This window comes from Numida meleagris, chromosome 2, assembly GCF_002078875.1.
Source record: "Numida meleagris isolate 19003 breed g44 Domestic line chromosome 2, NumMel1.0, whole genome shotgun sequence".
NCBI lineage: Eukaryota > Metazoa > Chordata > Aves > Galliformes > Numididae > Numida > Numida meleagris.
In genome coordinates, this window is record NC_034410.1 from 116,078,945 (window position 1) to 116,098,178 (window position 19,234).

Below are 19,234 nucleotides of genomic sequence, written 5' to 3' on the forward strand. Positions count from 1 at the left end.
TAGACAGCCAGTGACATACACAGGAAGGTGATAGTCAGAGGATGAGCATATACAGCACTTTTTTCAGAATGCAAAGCTCTGCTGCCCTGATGCAGCCCGAGAAACAGTGAGTTTCCCCAACAGGCTGGGTTTGCCAGACAGCCTTGGCTTCATGACCCACTGGGAACATTGTCACAAACTGAAGGTGAGTTAGGAACAATAGAATTAAATATCTGTATAAATAAAAATGAGTTTAACTATTTTAGACAGTCCCAGGTGAAGGTTCAAAGCTCTGTATTGCTAACAACAGAGCAGGAGGATATTCATGCTGTGCTGTGCTATTCCTTGGCCATTGGAGTGGGTCACCCTGTTCAGTGTCAGAAAGAGAGTAACAACACACTGGTACCACTCATCTGTTTTAAGTTATACAATTCATGTCTTGCCGTATTACCAAAGCATTTCTGGGTAAATTAACAGCGTAGGTGAGAAGTAAATCAGATTTAATTTGGAAAAATACATGTAGCAGTTAGCGTCTGGCCTTGTGAGTACCCTGTTTGCATGTTTTTACCTTGTTTGTTTTAATAGTTGGCATCAGGGACACAGAGTCTCTCTTCCCCATGAAAATCCACACTTCAAGTCATCACTCAGTCATCTACAGCATCTCAGGGATGATGTAATCTGCCCATGGACATTTCACAGTTGGAATTTATTCCAAGACAATCAGATCATTTGATAAATACTATAAATACTATTAAAACTGAGCTACAAGATCTGATGGTTTTATCCAGCTAAAAAAACTATTTTTCTTAGTATTTACTTTTATAACCAGCTATTCTTGCTGTTTGTGCAACTATCTATTGGCTTCAGTACTGCCTCAGCTGTTATTTAGAAATGAGGGCTTCAGAAAGGATAAAATAAACCAATGTATGTGTGTAAGTCTCACGTACCAGAGGGCATGAAAAAAAGTATTCAACTAATTAATTCCCATAACCTGATTGTGTGTGTTACCATTCTATTGTCTTGCCTGTTAGGATGCCATACCTTTAAAATCACTTTGCCTGAAAATCTACAATGACAGAGTGAACTTGAAGAAACTCTTACATTTAGTATTCAGTGCACTTAACAGACTCTCAGAAACTATGATTAGTAGGGGACAGAAGTACTGATCCAGGATGATCATTTCTCCTATATATTTCATTTATCCAAAAGACAATAGAAAGAAGAATGTTTTTCTTTTGGCAGAAAAACATTCATGATATTTTCTATTGTGCACCAAGGTTGGAGCTAAAATGGCAAGAGCTGGAGGACTTAGCAGTGAACCATAACAGAAACTGCCTAAGAAGTTGGTAAATACTTCCTTTGCTAATACCTTCTGCTGTCTCCTCAATTGCTACAAGCTCAATACCATCAACATCTAGCAAGCCACTCATTAATGCTCAGTACTGGCTAGGATTTCTGATGACCTCAGCTGAAATACAGCTGAGAGGGAAACCAGAAAGCCTTTAGCTCTCTCTTCAGCCCATAATAAAGTGACTCCTTTAGTTTTTTATTTCAAAAGACTGTCAGTAAATGTTGGCAGTAGCAACCCGATATCAAGCAACTATTAGACAAGCATTTCTTTTGGCCAGTTCCTTAAGATTTTTTGACTCCTATTTTTCTTCCTCATATATATATATGCACATGCACACGTCCTTATGCATGCATGTAGGCATGCACCCAACTCTGCTAATGCTTGAAATTTGTCAGATTCTTTTCCCTTTATAGTTAGACATTAAAAATTATATCTTGCAAACTTCTCACAGAAGATACTCAACCTTTCAGAAGACAGGACTGTACATACACGATAGTAATGGAAAGCCCAGTCTTATTTAACTGGTAGGTATTTTTCAAAATCACATTTTATATCTTGTTTTCTGCTGCCTGTGTTTGTTTTTTCATTTTTTTTTTAACATTTTTTTAGTCCCTTGCTCTGCCTTTACTTTGGATCATTAAAATTAACAAAATTATCTTAGCTCTTATATGGTTATTTTAGCTTTCCTGATGGCACCTCTACAATGCTTGGTTGCAGTGATTTCAGAAAAGTGATATTTCTTCAAAGCCACATTATTCTGTGGGAATACCTTTTTGTTTCTATATGTAATACATGTGCATATAAGCTACATACATACACTGAAAATACATTTATATGTATGTGTGTTTACATGTATATAAATACCAAACATTTGAATAGACGTATACAGGTGTGTGTGTATATGTGTGTGTGATTGCATGTTTCCATGTACAAAATCTCAGTGCTGAGCCTGTTTTGAATGGAGACAGTTCACTGGTCAAAGGATTGAACTATTTTCCAAGGATTAACAAGCTTAACAGAGTCATTTGGCTGTAAGTGGTAGATCCATTTCAAGACTCAGAGTATTCTTCTGTGTCTCTAACATGAGTTGTAGTGAGAGACAAACTGAGATGAGAAAGTGAGGTAATTCACGTGCCATTTTGCAGCATCATAAGATATTTTCCTTTTTTGGCTTGTTTTTAGGGAGAGGCAGGCATTCCCTGTCAATCTCATGCAAATAACTCCAATGCATACATACATGAGCAATAATCTTGCTATTTTTGTCACTTGAGTAATGCTATCAATGTAACTGAGAACAGAAGTGGAGATGACACATTGCTAGAAACAAATCCCTATGGCCAAAGGCTCCAATGGAAGTTCTGTGTTTGGTGCCCTCATTAATAAAAATATTAAGCTACTCCATTCATTTCATTTGCAATGACAGAAACACCTCCTTGTGCTAAGATCAAGCTGAATCTCTGTAGAGATTAAATAAACCATGGTGGAGTAGGAATACAGTTTCTTTAAATAACATTGGGAACATGTTTAGAAACTGCTGTGCTGCATGAACATAAATCTTCCCCGTACAGTTAGCAGGTCAAGATCTCAGCCTAAAGACTCCAGACAAAAATGGGTTTGCAAATATTATTGCAAACATTTGTAAGACTGCCATCACAATATTAGTTGAACATATCCAGTGTAAAAGTGATCCTTATCTTCCAAGTGTTGGAGTAAATGCAACACCTATCCTTTCATTCTAATTGCTTTTTATATATTTTTCCCACGGCAGACACCCACTTTTGATAGATCCATGAGTCAGACCTATTTCCAAAATCCAAGAAAAGTGTTTCACTTGTAACTTCCTGGCAATGCCACTCACAAAGCAGAGGCTGGTATGGTTTGATGCACAAACATTGATTACAAGCATTTATCAAGCACATAACAGGAAAGACATTTAGCCAATCACATGATTCTATGATTTAGATGCCTGAGGTGCCAGTCAGCCCTAAATACAAGAAAAACCTGTTTACAGGATGGTGGAACCGCTAAGTCGTGCTCAGAATAGGATCCTCAGATGGCAGTGGCAGGGTGGCCTGGACAGAAGTCCTCCTAGTGATGCAGGAAGCTGGAAGGAAGGCCTAGCAAAACCTGAGTTTTATCCAGTGATCATCTGTAGTGAAATATATGAACAGACCAGGGAAGGTGAAACCCTTAATCATGAGTGCTAAATAGAGGACACAAGCCCCTACTTCACTGTTAAGGCACACGTTTAACCTCATGTCAGAGATTGTTTCAGGTTTTTGCCTTTCTTTGTTTTTCCTGCGTGCTGATGGATGTAGCACAATATCCAATGGCTCCTGCAAATTGCAGCTCTGCAGTCTCTTTCTCCCTGCACAATCTATATGGAAATTAGCAGTTTAGCAGTATGAAAATCCTTGCCAGGCTAGGACCATAACTGGATACATATGGCAGGGCTGCATGGCACAACCCTGAGTTTCTTTGTGGAGTGCCTGCTGTTTGCTGAGGAAGGATGTAAGCACGTAGTGAAGTAATTTCCAGAAATTTGTGTATGATTAGATTTCGGATACTGAATAATTTATTCCTTGCCTTTGCATGTAAACATTTTTAAAAGCTTTTTGATTAGTTATTTGGGATGTATTTAACAAATGGTCCAGTCTGACATATCTGGAAAATAACTGAATAACAGATAGATACAGATCTTAATAAAGTAGGCTGCTCCAACTGTGTTTTGAACAAGCACAAATTGTGCTCCCATGGTCTTCAGAGACAACCAAAAAGCATCCATTGTGAAGAAGCATCTCCTTGGGGAATGGGGTACTGTTCCTTCTTCCAGGCTTTGGCCTTTTTCTAATTATCTCTAATTGTGCCAGTGATCCAACTGAGAGCCTTCTCTGCTAACAGCTGGACTCCACTCCTACATCTGAAGCCTGAAGTTTCATAGATGAAAAAATAATATTGCTAAGCTGGCAATATTTACAGCACATTCACCAGTAAGCAAGATAATTTCAAAGCTACCATAGAACTTGGAAAGAAATGAACTCTGCAGCTTGTAAGAAAGCACAGACTATTCAACTTGGTGCAGTTTTAAAAAAGAAACTATGTGAGTCCAGAACTGGATGTCAGCTTTGTAAAGGTATGGCAGACTGTCTGGCACTCGTCATCTTTCCTTCACCTAGGCCTCTGACACTTCTACTCCCAGCATTAGTCTAAAATGAAGGAACATAAGGCAGCAGCCAAGAATAGCTTCAGAAAAACAGCCATTTTTGGAAGTTATTTTAAGATTGCTTTGCAAACCCAAACACTTCAAAGGCAGCATAAACTGTGGTTGTCCTGTATATCACTGGGAATTAAAAAACATATACCGATGTTTCCCTAAGTGGAAATATTTTTACAATGCTCCAATATTTTAGTCTCTATCTTCATCCTTTTGATTTCTACTTATTTTGTAGGTTATTTTGCTAATCTTTTAAAAACATTTTAAAGCAAAAAAATCTTATGGAAGTATTTGTTTTTCTTTTCTGCTGGGAGAAAAATATACTTTTGATACTATGATCACTGCCCTTAAGGTTTCATTTTAACTTTAGTTCTTGACCCCAGTTAAATCCTGTGTGACAAAGCTCTCAGGTTGCTTTTCCAAACCAAATGAAATTCCTTGTGCCTTTGGCAAGCTGAATTTCCAGCTAGTCAGGTTTGCCTATTATTTTTTGAGGAAAGGCCAGGGCAAGGAAATGAATCTTTGAACCCACAGAAAGAAAAGAAATACTCATTTCTTCAAGAAATAGTTCTCTGTTTTGGCCAATGAACCAAAGAAGAAAAATAAGCTCTGCCAATCACTCAGAATCTTGTACTGTAACCAGCTTTTGCTGCAATGCTACAGTTAGATTTTTCAAGCTTGTTTCATTGGAGAAATATTGTATATTATATTTCCTAATTGTGGGGTGTTTCCTCCTTCATAGATAGACAAAAGTGACAATTCTAGCAATTTCTGATACCAGAGAATATGAACATTCCCTGCCTTTACTGGAGCATATGAAAGGAAAATCCTGTTTTCCTCTCCCTTTAAATTATACTAGGTCATGCTGAGCTTTTCTTTCAGTGTGGCAAAATCCATGGTGACCATCACTGTATCTGTTAGAAGCTGATCTGGCATACATTCACTTGCTATTGTCACTTCCCTCTCCAACATACCATCCATTTGGTTACCAGGTAACACACATTGCTAGGCATTTGCATTAAGCATTGATGTTTGTCATGCTTTTTAAACTTGGTTTTTAAAAATAACCAAGGTTAAAATAGGATTGTGTTATGGCTAGGAATCTTAGATTCATTCTGATGACTTGTCAGGATACCAGCAGTATAAAATCCATCTGTTGATAAAAATATTGCTGTTTAATAAGCATCGGGCCAAATCGCTGTGGATACAACTGACTTCAGTGTTGTTAGCAAGAAACAGTTTGATGTAGTGCATATGAGGCATTATTTTCCTCTTTACTTTAGAATAATGGGACAAACCCAAGCCAAAGTTTCAGTAAGTGAATATTTGAAGTTATTGGGGTTGTGTTTAGGTATTTTAGAGATGTTCTATGACCATTAACTCAAAATATCATTTACCTACCACAACAGAATTAACACACTTAAAGTTCTCTCAAAAAGCCTGAGCCATGATGATGCAAATGTTGGACTCAATCAGAAATTTTCATTCACTATTTTAGGGGAAATATTCTTTCCATAACATTATCTTTCACAATTTCATGCAGAAAATTTTTACTTTTGGGCAACAATTGAAAAACTCAGAAAAGAACTAAGCAATGAAAAAGTATATTTGTAGGGTTACATTTAGGTATACGTTTTGTTTCATAGTAAGAAAATGCAGTTCTCATGATGCGTTGTGAAACCTAATTCACTTTAATTCAGCCAAATGAAGGTTTGAGAGATTTTTTGGGGAAGTGGAGTCCATCTAGAGAGTCTCATCATTGTGTATGAGACTGTGTGTGTATGAACTGCAACTTATAAATGGCTCCATAATTAAATTTTCAAAATTAAGAAATTTTGTTGATATCAAACCAAAATGTTCACATTTTCTCAAAAAAAAGTTTTTAAGTATATTTGTGTTCATATTTATTCATAATGCAGAAAATCTACCATATCTTGTAAAGTATGTATACTAAAATATTATTGATTTTGAAAGGAGGTGGCAGTAAACTGTTTTTTTTTCTTACCTTTAGGAGGGTCACAGAGGAGCCCATTTCCAGTAATGCAATAGAATGTGACTGAGCTCTGCTCACTAATCAAGAGACTGGGAATAATTCTTATTACACTGATTAACAGTCAGTGAAGAATTGCACCACCTAAAATACCGAAATTTTTTTAGCCTTAGCTTTTGAGAGCTAACATTAAATGAAGTACACTCAGAAGTATAATCCTTCATTAAATAATTCTATGTCTAAGAAACACGTCATAGACTATACCGTTAGTTTGCTATTCAAGCATATTAGTTCCCAATATCTTTTAATTACTTTCAGGGATTTTATTGTATATCATAAAGAATTAGCAATCTTCTGAACATGTTAATCGCTAGCACCTCTATCTGCTTCTTCCAGTGCCAATTGGAAGAGTTTCTGTATAACCAATATATGAGTTTTTTCCTTCCAATGTACTATTTGCATCTCCCAGACAGTAAAGTGCCAGTTTACTCACTCAGTGTTAATGGATATATTTGCAAAAACTTCAGCACAAACCAGTTAAGACCCAAAGAAACATAAGCTACAGTGAGTGGTTGATGATGTTTTTCAACCTCCATGATATCTGGTGGTGATGAAATTATACTCAGTGAGAGTTCATTCTTGTCTTTGGTCCCTGGCTGTGCCTTCAGAACACTTCAGTATATGAAAGTGTGTGTGTGTTAAAAATAAGAAAACTATTTCCGGAAGTGACAATTGTGAAAAGAAGAAGCAGGTGTAAATAAATTATTATTTAAACTTGTAACCCGCTTGAGTAACAACAGGATGGAACCATTTGTTACCAACCACAATGTGTGTGTGAGGGGTGATGGTGAGGAGAGTGAAGAAAATATAGTTAAAATGCAGTAAGGCATTCATCTTGACACAAATTCTTCCATAGCTTTCAATGCCCTTTCATTGCATTTATAGAACCTGCGGGGTCCTGTACTGAGAAATGACTCTGAATGGGTGGTGTAATAACATTTTCATTCTGTGGTTTCATTGATGCCCTCTCTTTAGCTGCATGTGAAATAAAGAGTGGTTATTCCAGTTCACAGATTGCTCAAGGGAACGTCAGAATTGTCAGGGTCTTAATTACTGTGCTGCTTCCCTATAGATTTCTCTCATTGCTTCATTTAGATTGCAGTATTTCCCATGGTACTTCTTGTACTTCACTATTATCAAGCACCACAGATGATGTATCAAAGGCAGGTGCTAGGAAACTGCATTTGTCTCCAGACAAATATTTCTGTGTAAACATTTGCATTTCCAGTTTGTAAGGGGAAATTGAGTATTTTGAAGAGTTCCAACATCTATTTTCCTTTGCAAGCTCTCTTCAGACTATACTAATAAATAGTAACACTTACTAGTTATGGGTTATTCAAATGAGTCGATGATAAAGCATGACAAGATTGCAAACAAAATTCTGACATGACTTGATCGGTGTCCTAGATATGGAGTATCCTTAGAAATCACCATACTGTGAAACTGTTATTTATGATTCTGTCAGACAAGTCTGGGGACCACCTGTGCGTGGCACTTCTGTGAAAGTATAAGGGACAGTTCTGTTTCCAGCCATCTTTAGCTATACACAAACAAGGAAATAATATGTGCAGCTTTTTTCTCCCCCTGAATTTAAGGTTTATTTAATCCCTCACGTACGTCAATTAATAGAAGATTTGGACCCTCCATAAAATATTGGCAAGCAAAAAAAAGGTCCTGCCTAGAACAACTTTGAATACATTGACTATAAGGAGATAATTCAGTGTCTTTCCTGTATGTAAATTTATTATTTCCTTTGTTTTGTAATATGTTTTTTCCCCAAGGGATTATAAACTCCATAAAGAAGAAGTAGAGTTGTATTTAATGGTAGTGCTCTTCTCTGAGGAAAGTAAATATTTGATGGCTACAAGTAAAGCTTCAGAACAATGTTTATTTATGAAATGAATGAACAGTTTTCAAAATATACGTATGTACCGGTCACTTTAGGCATACCAAATTTGTATACAGTACTTTCAAAACAGATTCTAAAAGCATTGTGAATTGAATTTGGCATTCAGATGCTACTAAAATCTCTACTTTCAGCCAGAAATAAGTATTAGAAACATACTGAATAATACAGAAACACCAGTATGATGACCACAAGAGCCATGACCCAATCAAGAAGGTTTACTACAGGAAAAAATTTTATGCAAAGGAATACTTAAACAAGGCCTGCAGGATCATTGCAGTGATCACTCTGATCACTGCCTGAATTTTAAGGTGTATTTGTATAAATGTAGGTTCAGAAAAACACTCACAGTTTTAAAGGTGCTAAATACTAATTTATTTATTAGTTTTTCGTGGTATAATGGTTGAATGATGAAATAGTCTAATAGCTCTTGTGTTTACAGTCATCACTGGTTAGGTCTCTGAAGCTTTCACAGACAATAAAAGAGGCCACATATTAGAATTTCTCTAGATTTTTTAAAGTAAATATCAAGCCAACTTCAAATTTGGTGCATTTTCTTTGGTAATGGAGACAAATCACCAAGAATATTGTCCCTTTGCGTATATGTGTTCTCAGAAGGCTTTAATCACTGAGTGATATCACAAACAATTAATGTCACTATGGCATGAGTTAAAGAGAATGTTTACCATGAGCTCAGTTGCAATTACAAGCAAATTTCACAGTTTCAACAGTGATTCCTAGTACAGTGTCACAAGAGTATTTCTGATGTCTTGACCTAATAGCTTCAATCGATATTGTTCCATGTTTCATTAAACAGTAAGTCATTCACTTGATGTACTGAATTTTATTACAGGGACAACAGTCCAATATTCTTTCTCATAGAATCTAAAAACTTGGTCTCCCTATGCATTACCTCTTTCCTTTGGAAAGGAACTAATATGCATTGCAACTAGGAAATAGTATAACTTATGAAACCTGTGAAGTGCATCTTCCTGCTATCAAAGAAAAAAAGGGGAAATCTCCATGGCAAAAGTATCTCCTTTTCTGCAAACTCCCTCCTACATGATTTTCAATGTTGTTTTTTTCCTTTTGATCCACAGAACCTGATTTCTAGGCATGCATGAATAATTCCCGCTAGTTTGTGAAGTGATGGAATAAACACAGTAAATACATCTTGCATTTTGATCTCTTTGTGTCTTATACAGACACAGCATCTTAAGCACTGTAAAGAGAACCTGAATGGGACTTCTCTCAAGGTAATGAGGAAATGAGCCACGAGAGCAGACAAACCCCATACCAGCATTTGCAAATTCAGCTGACTGTCTGCAATCTGACTTCTGTGTTTCAAAATGCAAGAGTGAGAGACAGAGAAAATGTGTATACCTATTTCCAAGGAGTCACACAGTCAAAATAGTTGGCAGAACAAAAAAGAAAAAAAACCCAACCCACATAGGAAAGTCAGCTTTAGACCTGCAACAATGACCAAGACATTAGGATGATTCACCAAAGTAACAAGAACAGCATCAAGAGGGGCATGTGTGCAACAGATTCAGCAGTACATTCCCCCACACAGTCATTGGTCATAGCAAACACAGGTTCAGGAGGGGAAAGGCCTGTTTAATTAACTTATTTGCTTTTATGACAAGGTTAATCATCTAGCTGAGCAAGGGAAACTAGTAGATGTGACTTTCTGGATTTCAGCAAAGCTTTCAATACTGTTTTTCACAGCATTCTTCTGGAGAAAATGTCCAGCTTACAGATAGACGAGTACATAATATGAGGGGTGAGCAATTTTGCTGACAGGACAGGCTGAAAGGATTATAGTAAATATAATAGTAATGTAAATGAGGTTTTATCAGGCCAACGGCAAGTCACTAATGGGGTTCTTTAAGCCTCCAATCTGGGGCCAGTTCTCTTCAATGCTTTAATAAATAATCTAGATGCAGGACTTGAATGTATACCAAGTAAGTTTGCATTGCAATTCTAAATTAAGAGAAGTTGTTGACTCCCTTGACAATAGAGAGGCTTTGCAGAGACATCTTGACAACCTAGAGGGCTGGGCAATCACTAACTGCATGAAGTTTAACACGAGCAAGTGCCAGATTCTACATTTGGAATGGGGTAGTCCTGCATATGCATACAAGGTGGGGGATGAGAAGTTGGAAAGCAGCCCTGTGGAAAGGTATCTGGGGAGTTCTGGTTGATGGCAAGTTGAATCTGAGTCAGTAGTGTGCCCTGAAGGTCTGAAAGGCCAGCCATACTCTGGGGTGCATCAGGTCCAGCAGTACCACCAGGTGAGGGGAGGGATTACACTGCTCTGCTTGCACTGTGTGGCCTCACCTCAAGCACTGGGTGCAAGTTTCCATGCCACAATGTAAGAAGGACACAAAACTATTAGAGAGAATCCAAAGGAGGGCTATGAAGGTGGTGAAGTGTCTGGAGGGCAAGATGTGTGAGGAGTAGCTGAGGTCCCTTGGTTTGTTCGGCCCAGAGAAGAGGAGACTGAGGGGAGGCCTCATGGTGGCCTACAGCTCCTCATGAGGGGAGCAGAGGGGCAGTTGGGCTTGGAACAGGCTCCCCACGGCAGTGGGCATGGCCCCAAGCTGCCAGAGTTCAAGGAGCATCTGGACAATGCTCTGAGACGTAGGGTTTGATTTTTGGATAGTGCAGTGCTGAGCCAGGATCTGGACTTAATGATCCTTGTAGGTCCCTTCAAACTCAGGATATTCTATGATTCTACACAAAATTAGCCAATAAAAACAGTAAAGAAGTACCCTGTCAGCATTTAAATGCCTGATTCCTTTTAATACATGTGAGTGGACTGTGGAGTTTCTTCTTCCATAGATCAGAGGGAGAAAAGGGAATCAGTTTAGAATTCCTTGATTTGGCGATGGTGCCGGGAAGATTATTTGTGTGACTCCTTTCTTTTTCATTTCAAAGACAGAATAATTTGCTGCTAAACTTGAAGAGATGGATGGGAAGGATGATAATGGAAATGATTCATTACTAGCCTTGAACTTTTACATTATTTGACTAATGAAGTTGACATTTTTATCAGTACCTGCCATTTGACAGACTGCACCTATAGCTGCATGGAGATTACACATGTAAGGGCATAATACTGATAGTGGAATTAATCAAATTATTCTGCTCTCAGGCTAGAAAGATTCACTTTCCAAATTAAGCACTATCTAATTAAGCCTTTTTTTCCTTGTCATGATATTCTCCATCCATTCTTCAGGTACTTGAGTGTGATACTAGAGGCAAAGAGTCTGATCCTAAGGAGATCCAAAATCAAAGTGTTGCTAATATATCTCTTTCCTGAACAAAGAAACAAAACAAAACAAGAATTTTAAAGCAACTACAATGTTTTAGGAGATATTTATAAATCATTTAAAATGATCACAGACGTGATTCACTTTCTTCTCAACATTTCATATATCATAAACCATTTTATATATAATAAATTCATATTCATGTATATCAACCATTTCATAAATCATAAAAACTCCACAGTTTATAGGAAAGAACCTTTAGAATAGGTGTTCATAGGGGCACTTTCTTCTAATCTACTGTTCACAAAACAGCTTAATGTTTTTCAAGATACCCAGCTAATCATGTTGATCTCAGTCCTCAGTTATGTCCAAGGAGTACACTATATGATTCTAGTAAAGGCATACGTGAGCATGCCAGCATGACTTTAGCAGCTGAAACCTCCATGCTTCCAGTCTCTGCTAAGTTAAGAGTTGCTAAGAGATGCATTCATTTACATAGCTCGTCAAGAACTTCAAGGCACCTGTGACTCATCATGCTATGCACATGTTCTCTGTCCTGCAATGGTGTCTCTAATGCCTATCACTGTGTCCTAAGAGCCAGCATGACAGCTTTCCCTTGCTGGAAGCTGTCCCTGTGCTGTGCCTACCTCTATCATTCACTGAGCCACATGCCATGATGCAAATCAGGCTAAGTACGGCCAACAGCTCACACCCCTACTAACAAATTTTTGCACTGATTTTATGTCACTGAGTCAATATACTGGAACTGTTCATTAGACTAATAATGTAATAAAGAAGCTCAAAAGAGTCATAATATATGTAATCTAGGAGTAGAGCTAGATTATGCAGAATTGCTTATCTAAATAAAGCAAAGCATAACAAGTTTGTGTAGGTTAAAGTCTGGCAATGATTTTGGCCAGCTCAAGGAGCCTAAAAAATTAAGCATACCTAAAATGTATTCATTAAGGGATTTTTTCTGTAAGAAGACTGATGCACATGTGTAATCATTAATCCTTAAAGAACTTCAGAAAATATATATGCCCATAATTATTGGATACATTTAATCAACATCTGCCAATACAGCATATTCAAAAAGCATTCTTGATTTAAGATCCAGTTAATGGGGTACTCTCAAAAGCTTAGAAAATCATTAATCATAATGGCGAACTTCTAAGTATATTTAATCAAGGTATTCTTTTGTTCCAGTTTATATGCTTTGTCTTGCCCATAAAGTTCTCACTTATAGGCATATTTGTTTCTAAACATAAAACAGCTTGGTCGAGAAACCGTTCAAGAAAATGACATGTTTTCTTCATGTTTAAAACATTTAATTTGCAAAACCTGTGCTAAAATGAATAAAAAGCAAGGCAAATAATGCTTCTTATTTAGGAGTTCAGCCACGAACTGATTAATGGCTTGATAGCTCCAATATGACAGGCAGCGGTGGCAGCCTCATTTACAGTGTCTGTAGAGGATAAGCAGTAGCAAATTATGCCGAGGACACTCTTGTTTGCTGAAAATCAATTTATTAAATCAAAAGACAAATATACTATCATTTAAACTATGGTTTTACCTTTAAGTCTCATACTTATCCACTAAAGCAGTGACACGCTCTGGAGCAAGCCTAGAATACAGATGTATAGTACATAAAGAATAATGCCCTGTACTGAAAGCTGCCCTGCTAATGCATCTCAGCACTGTGGCTACAGTGATCCTAGCACTTTTGCTGCACTATGTAGATATACTCCAAGTGGAAATTAGACAATCTGTGCGGTCAGAGAAGGAAAATCTGTGCAGCCCCATCTCAGGTGACTGGAGATGCTGTGAAGAGTTGTGGGTACTGAAGGTTTCCTGGTGCTGGACCCGGTCTTTAAAACAGCCCAGTCCCATGAGGCTTGTAGCTCTCAATGCCAGCTCCTTGTGCATGAGCCAAATTAGATATGTAACGGCTCTTCTGCAGACAAGTGGAAGCATTTCTGCTTTGTGTCACAAAGAAAAGCATGAGTGTTTTTGAACATATTTTTACTTAGAGATGATGTAGAAAACAATAGTTCTTCAAACATTAGAACCAATGAAGGCCAATTTCCTAAAAATCTGTGTCTGATACTACAGATTCTAAACTGTAATGTTCATGAAAAATCTTTTCAGTGACTGGGATGTTTATAAGGGCTTCTCTGGGTTGAATTCTCTGGTGCCTAGTAGCTCAGAGTGCAGTTTTTTCCATAGTTACAGAATTCTTTTCCACTACCTGATGAAAACCACAAGATTATAAAATTGGAACCAGCTGCTGCCTTAGGGCTTTTCACTCACTAAAGGATTATTCTGCTAAAAGAAGCCAAATAGAATAATGCAGATCTGCATTACTTGAGTGAGCCAGCTTGAAATATTCTGATGATGGTGAGAACCATTAGACATATTCAATAACTAAAAGAAATAAAGTATTTTCTGGGAGGGATTCTCCTTATAAAGAGGTTCAAATATTGCACCTAATCATGCAAAACAACCAGGAACTTAGAGGAAAAAAAGAGCTATGTATTTATTCAGGCATCCAAACAGAAGTTCAGTATTGTAGACTTCGACTTCAACCCACCTCTGCTTTCAGCAAGTAAGGACTTTAAAACTACTTCTAGTTTACAGAATTAAAAACAGATCTTTTTGCTCTAAGTCTGCCTCAGGGAAAGTCAGTCTCTCATGTGTGAAAAGACAGAGATTAAAGCACTTTCCTGCCAGAGAATTGATGAAATTGTCAATTCATCTTCAGTTTACAGAATGAATAGTTAACGCCTTTCAACAACGGCAGGAGTTCCTCTGAATAATGGTCACTTTCTCTAAATAAGTGGTTTTTCAAGAGGTAGAAATGGTAATTTGAGAGGTCACATGGAGGGCTCTCCCTGGCTCTCCTCATTGGATTGCACAAGTTCATGACCTAATGGTTTCTTGCTCGTAGGGTCACAAACATTCGTTAATCTGAAGACAATGTGTATCTAGTTTGTAGTATCCATAACAAATCTCATTTATTGACAGAATTATTGTGTTTGCCCTCAACATCAAAGACTCTAGTCAAAGAACCTGTTCTGGTAGTTTCTCCATACTTTACGTAATACATTTGATATTAACATCTGCCTTTGTGAGTAAAGAGTGTATTTGTTGTGACAGCCGGGAAAGAATGATGACAGGAAAACAAAGAAAAAGAGCTATATACCCGAATGGCTTATTTCTCCCCTCTGTATCACAGCTTGTGAGCATCTCAAGCCAACACTGACTTTCCATGCATCTCCTTCTCCACACTTATGCAAATAGGAAACATAAACAATGAACATTTAAAGCAACCGTGCATCAGACAAAAAATTCATAAACTGAGACATTTGTCTAAGCCATTTGTAAGTAAATTCATATAATAAGCAAAATGAAAATAATCACCCAAATCTGCTTTTCATGTCACTAGCAAAGTACAAGGTCCGATTTCCTGCTACTCATCAGCAATTACTTCAATCCACACAAATTGAATGCAATATTATTCAAATCTGAATTTGTAGGATGTCCGACCTTCTTCAAAGTCACTTTGCAGTGATACAAAGGAGTACTCAGACAGCAGCAAGCAAGAGGGTCCTCTGAATACTTCTGCTCACTCAGCTCTGCGTATGACAGCTCAGCCTGTCTTCCTGAGGAAAAATCTATGCCTTTGCCTTTCAGGTCCATTTTCCTCCCCACAGCCTCTTTCCATCACTTCTAAATCCATTAGCTCATTTCAAACAACTTATCAAGTTTCTTGAAAAATAATGACATGGGAGGAGAGGAACCCACATCTGTGCTGAGGCTGCAATACACCTTTAATGTTATTTGATTAATTTAGTGGAAACACTGGCCTTTCAGTGCATACAGTTCAGAATCACTCACTGTGCATTAATAACAGCTAGAGAATAGAAAACAATGAATGGAAGATTCTGAGGGTAGTTGTGCAAGGTGAATTTCAGGAGAGTGGAGTGATAGAGCTTCTGGGAGTACCTCTCAACTAAAATTGAAGGTGATAAGAGATACAGGACACTAAAGAATAAAGCAAGAACCGCTCTGAAAACAACCTGCTTAACCTTAGAGTAAGAACATGAATTTCCATGAAATTCCAGTCCTAATCAGAATCCACATTTAAGTCACCACAAAAGCTCATAGTCCTTGAGATACTGTGTTTCTCTGTGGTACCTATGCAGTGTTTTCACATTCTTCTGCTGATTTACAAATGACTGACAGAGGCAATTGAAGAACAGGAGATCGGTGTCTGTTTGCCTCCTTTGTTGTTGTTTCATTTCTTTGTTTTGCTGTTTTGATTGTTAGTTAGTTTTCTTTTTGGAACAGAAAGAAATGTGTTCTAGCCAATTTAGGAAAATGTAAATATGTAAATTTACACCTCCAGGGTGTGGTTTGTTAAGCATAATGTCATTTATCCTACTCCACAGGAATTTAAAAAACAGTTACAGTAATTATAAAAATATCTAATGAACTATTTCAGAAGACATTAGGGTATGTGACCTGTTAACTGAGCAGTGGAAGCCTGGGCACTCAACATGTAATTTCAAAGAAATTAGACTTCATTGACTTACATAACACCCCATGGTATTAATCAAATCACAAAGAGCCACTATCTTCAGGTTTGCTGAATCTAAAGCAAATCAGATACACATATTTTTACCATAAGAATCTCTAAAACTCTTACAAAATTATTTCAAATAATATGTCCCTTACTGTTTATAATTTCTGAAGTTGGTTGTGAACATACAGCTTCTTGAAATGTTCCAGCAAAGCCAGTATGTTAGTAACAAGATGTTAATTTCAAATTATTTTTGTTTGGTGAACTTTTATCATCCCAAAGCCCAGCTTCAAATCAGCTCTACTTCCTGGCTGATGGTCTTGGAACCAGGAACTATGTTGCTCTTAAAGGACCACTTCATTCAAAGATCAACTAATCTGATCTCAAGCGATCTGCACAACATTTCTCTGGAGTCCCTCATGCTAGGGCTGACCCCCATATCCCGGTCTCTGTTCAGATATTCCTAATGACACCCTGGAAACCGGGGAACCATCCACATAAAGAGGATTGTCCTCCAGTTTCTCAGCTGTGAGGTAGAAGACAGGAAGAGTTCTCACTCTCACAGCTTTCAAGAGCACACAGTAAGGATAAAATGTGTGGTGTCCTCAGGGCTCAGTGTTGGAACCTATGCTCTTTCATATCTTCATCAATGACATTGATGCTGGGATCAAGTGCACCTTCAGCAAGTTTGCAGATGACACCAAGCTATGTGGTGCAGTTGACACATTTGAGGGATGGGATGCCAGGTTCAATAAATCCAGATGAAAGGTCTTGCACCTGGGTTGTGGCAACCCCCACTACCAGTACAAACCAGGGGATGAAAGGACTGAGCGTAGCTCTGCTGCATAGGGCTTGGGGGTACTGGTGGATGGCAAGCTGGACATGAGCCAGCAACGTGTCCTCAGAGCCCAGAAAGCCACCCGTATCCTGGGCTGCACCAAAAGAAGCGTGGTCAGCAGGGAGAGGGAGGTGATCCTGCCCCTCTACTCTGTGCTGGTTTAGCCTTACCTGGAGTACTGGGTTTGACTGCAGAGTTCTCAGTACAAGAGAGACATCAACCTGTTGGAGCGCGTCCAGTGGAGGACCACAACAGTGATCCAAGGGATGGAACACCTCCCCTACACGGACAGGCTGAGAGAGCTGGGGCTGTTCAGCCTGGAGAAGGGAAGGCTCTGGAGAGACCAAATAGCGGCCTTTCAATATCTAAAGGGGGACTTTAAGAAACAAAAGGACAGACTCTTTAGCAGGGTCTGTTGTGATAGGACAATGGGAAATGGTTTCAAACTACATGAATCATGGAATCATGGAATGCTTTGGGTTGGAAGGAACCTTTAAGATCATCTAGTTCCAACCCCCTGCTATAGGCAGGGACACCTCCCTCTAGACCAGGTTGCTCAAAGCCCCACCCAGCCTGGTCTTGAATGCCTCCAGGGTGGGGGCATCCACAGCCTTTCTGGGCAACCTATTCCAGTGTCTCACCACTCTCAAAGTAACTAATTTCTTCCTAACATCTAGTCTAAATCTACCCTCTTCCAATTTAAAACCATTTCCCCTTGTCCTGTTGCTACCTGCCCTTATAAAAAGTCCCTCCTCAGCTTTCCTGTAGGCCCCCTTCAGCTACTGGAAGACTGCTATAAGGTCTCCCTGGAGCCTTCTCCCCTCCAGGCTGAAGAGCCCCAGCTATCAGCCTGTCCTTGCAGGGGAGGTGCTCCAGCCCTCTGATCATCTCCTTGGCCCTCGTCTGTACCCGCACCAACAACTCCATGTCCTTCTTGTGCTGGGGGCTTCAGAACTGGATGCAGTACTCCAGGTGGGGTCTCACAAGAGCAGAGTAGAGGGGCAGAATCACCTCCCTCAACCTGCTGGCCGTGCTTCTCGTGATGCAATCCAGGATACGGTTGGTCTTCTGGGCTGCAAGTGCACATTGCCAGCTTATGAGGGAAGATTTAGATTGGATGCAAGTAAAAGCTTTTTTTTACAGTAGGAGTGGTGAAGCACTGGAAGAGATGAACCAGAAAGGTGGATGGATACCCCCATGCCTAGAGACATTCAAGGTCAGGCCAGATGGGGCTCTGAGCAACCTGATCGAGCTGTAGGTGTTCCTGTTCATTGCAGGGGAGTTGGACTAGATGACCTTTAAAAGTTCCTTCCAACTCAGATGATTATATGATTCTGTGATCCTTGATAACAATTGAAGGCATAAAACCTGACATGGGCTCACCATGTCTGCATCCAGGCAGGGCTCACCCTTCACCACCATTTCTGGTATTCTCCTACGGCTTCTAAGGGGAGATGGCAGCTGCCACTCAGGTTAGAAAAAGTAAGAGTTCTCATGAGCAACAAACTCTGATTTTCAGACAGCTTTAAGAAAAAAAATTTGGTTCTTTCCCAAAAACAGTTTACAAATTGAAACCATTGCCTGGTAGCAACTTCGTTATTGTCTGTGTGCAGTGAGGTTCCACTTGGGCTAACTACCCCATTTACACATCACTCAGTACTCTGTTACAGGCATCACAAATGATAAAAAAGCTGTGGGGAACTGTTGGGGTGAAGGTCACAGAAAAAAAGCAATTAAGCTACTTTATTGCTCTATCAGATTAGTATGAGATCCCATTGGAAAAAAAATATCTGCACAAACCCTGAAAAATAGCTGAAAGTAATGTGCGGAGCTTTTATCTTGCTAGTTGTGTACGGCAGGCTGGGAGAAGAACAATGTTCCAGGGAATGTGTTAGTCACAACTGAAGAAACATGGGCTTAATTTTGGGTCTGGATTTGCCAGAGATATCAAGACATTTCATTAAAACAGATATTATCCTCAGGTTTTCAGCATCTCAAACTTAAGATTTAGTCCACAGGGAACAATTTGAAAACGAAAA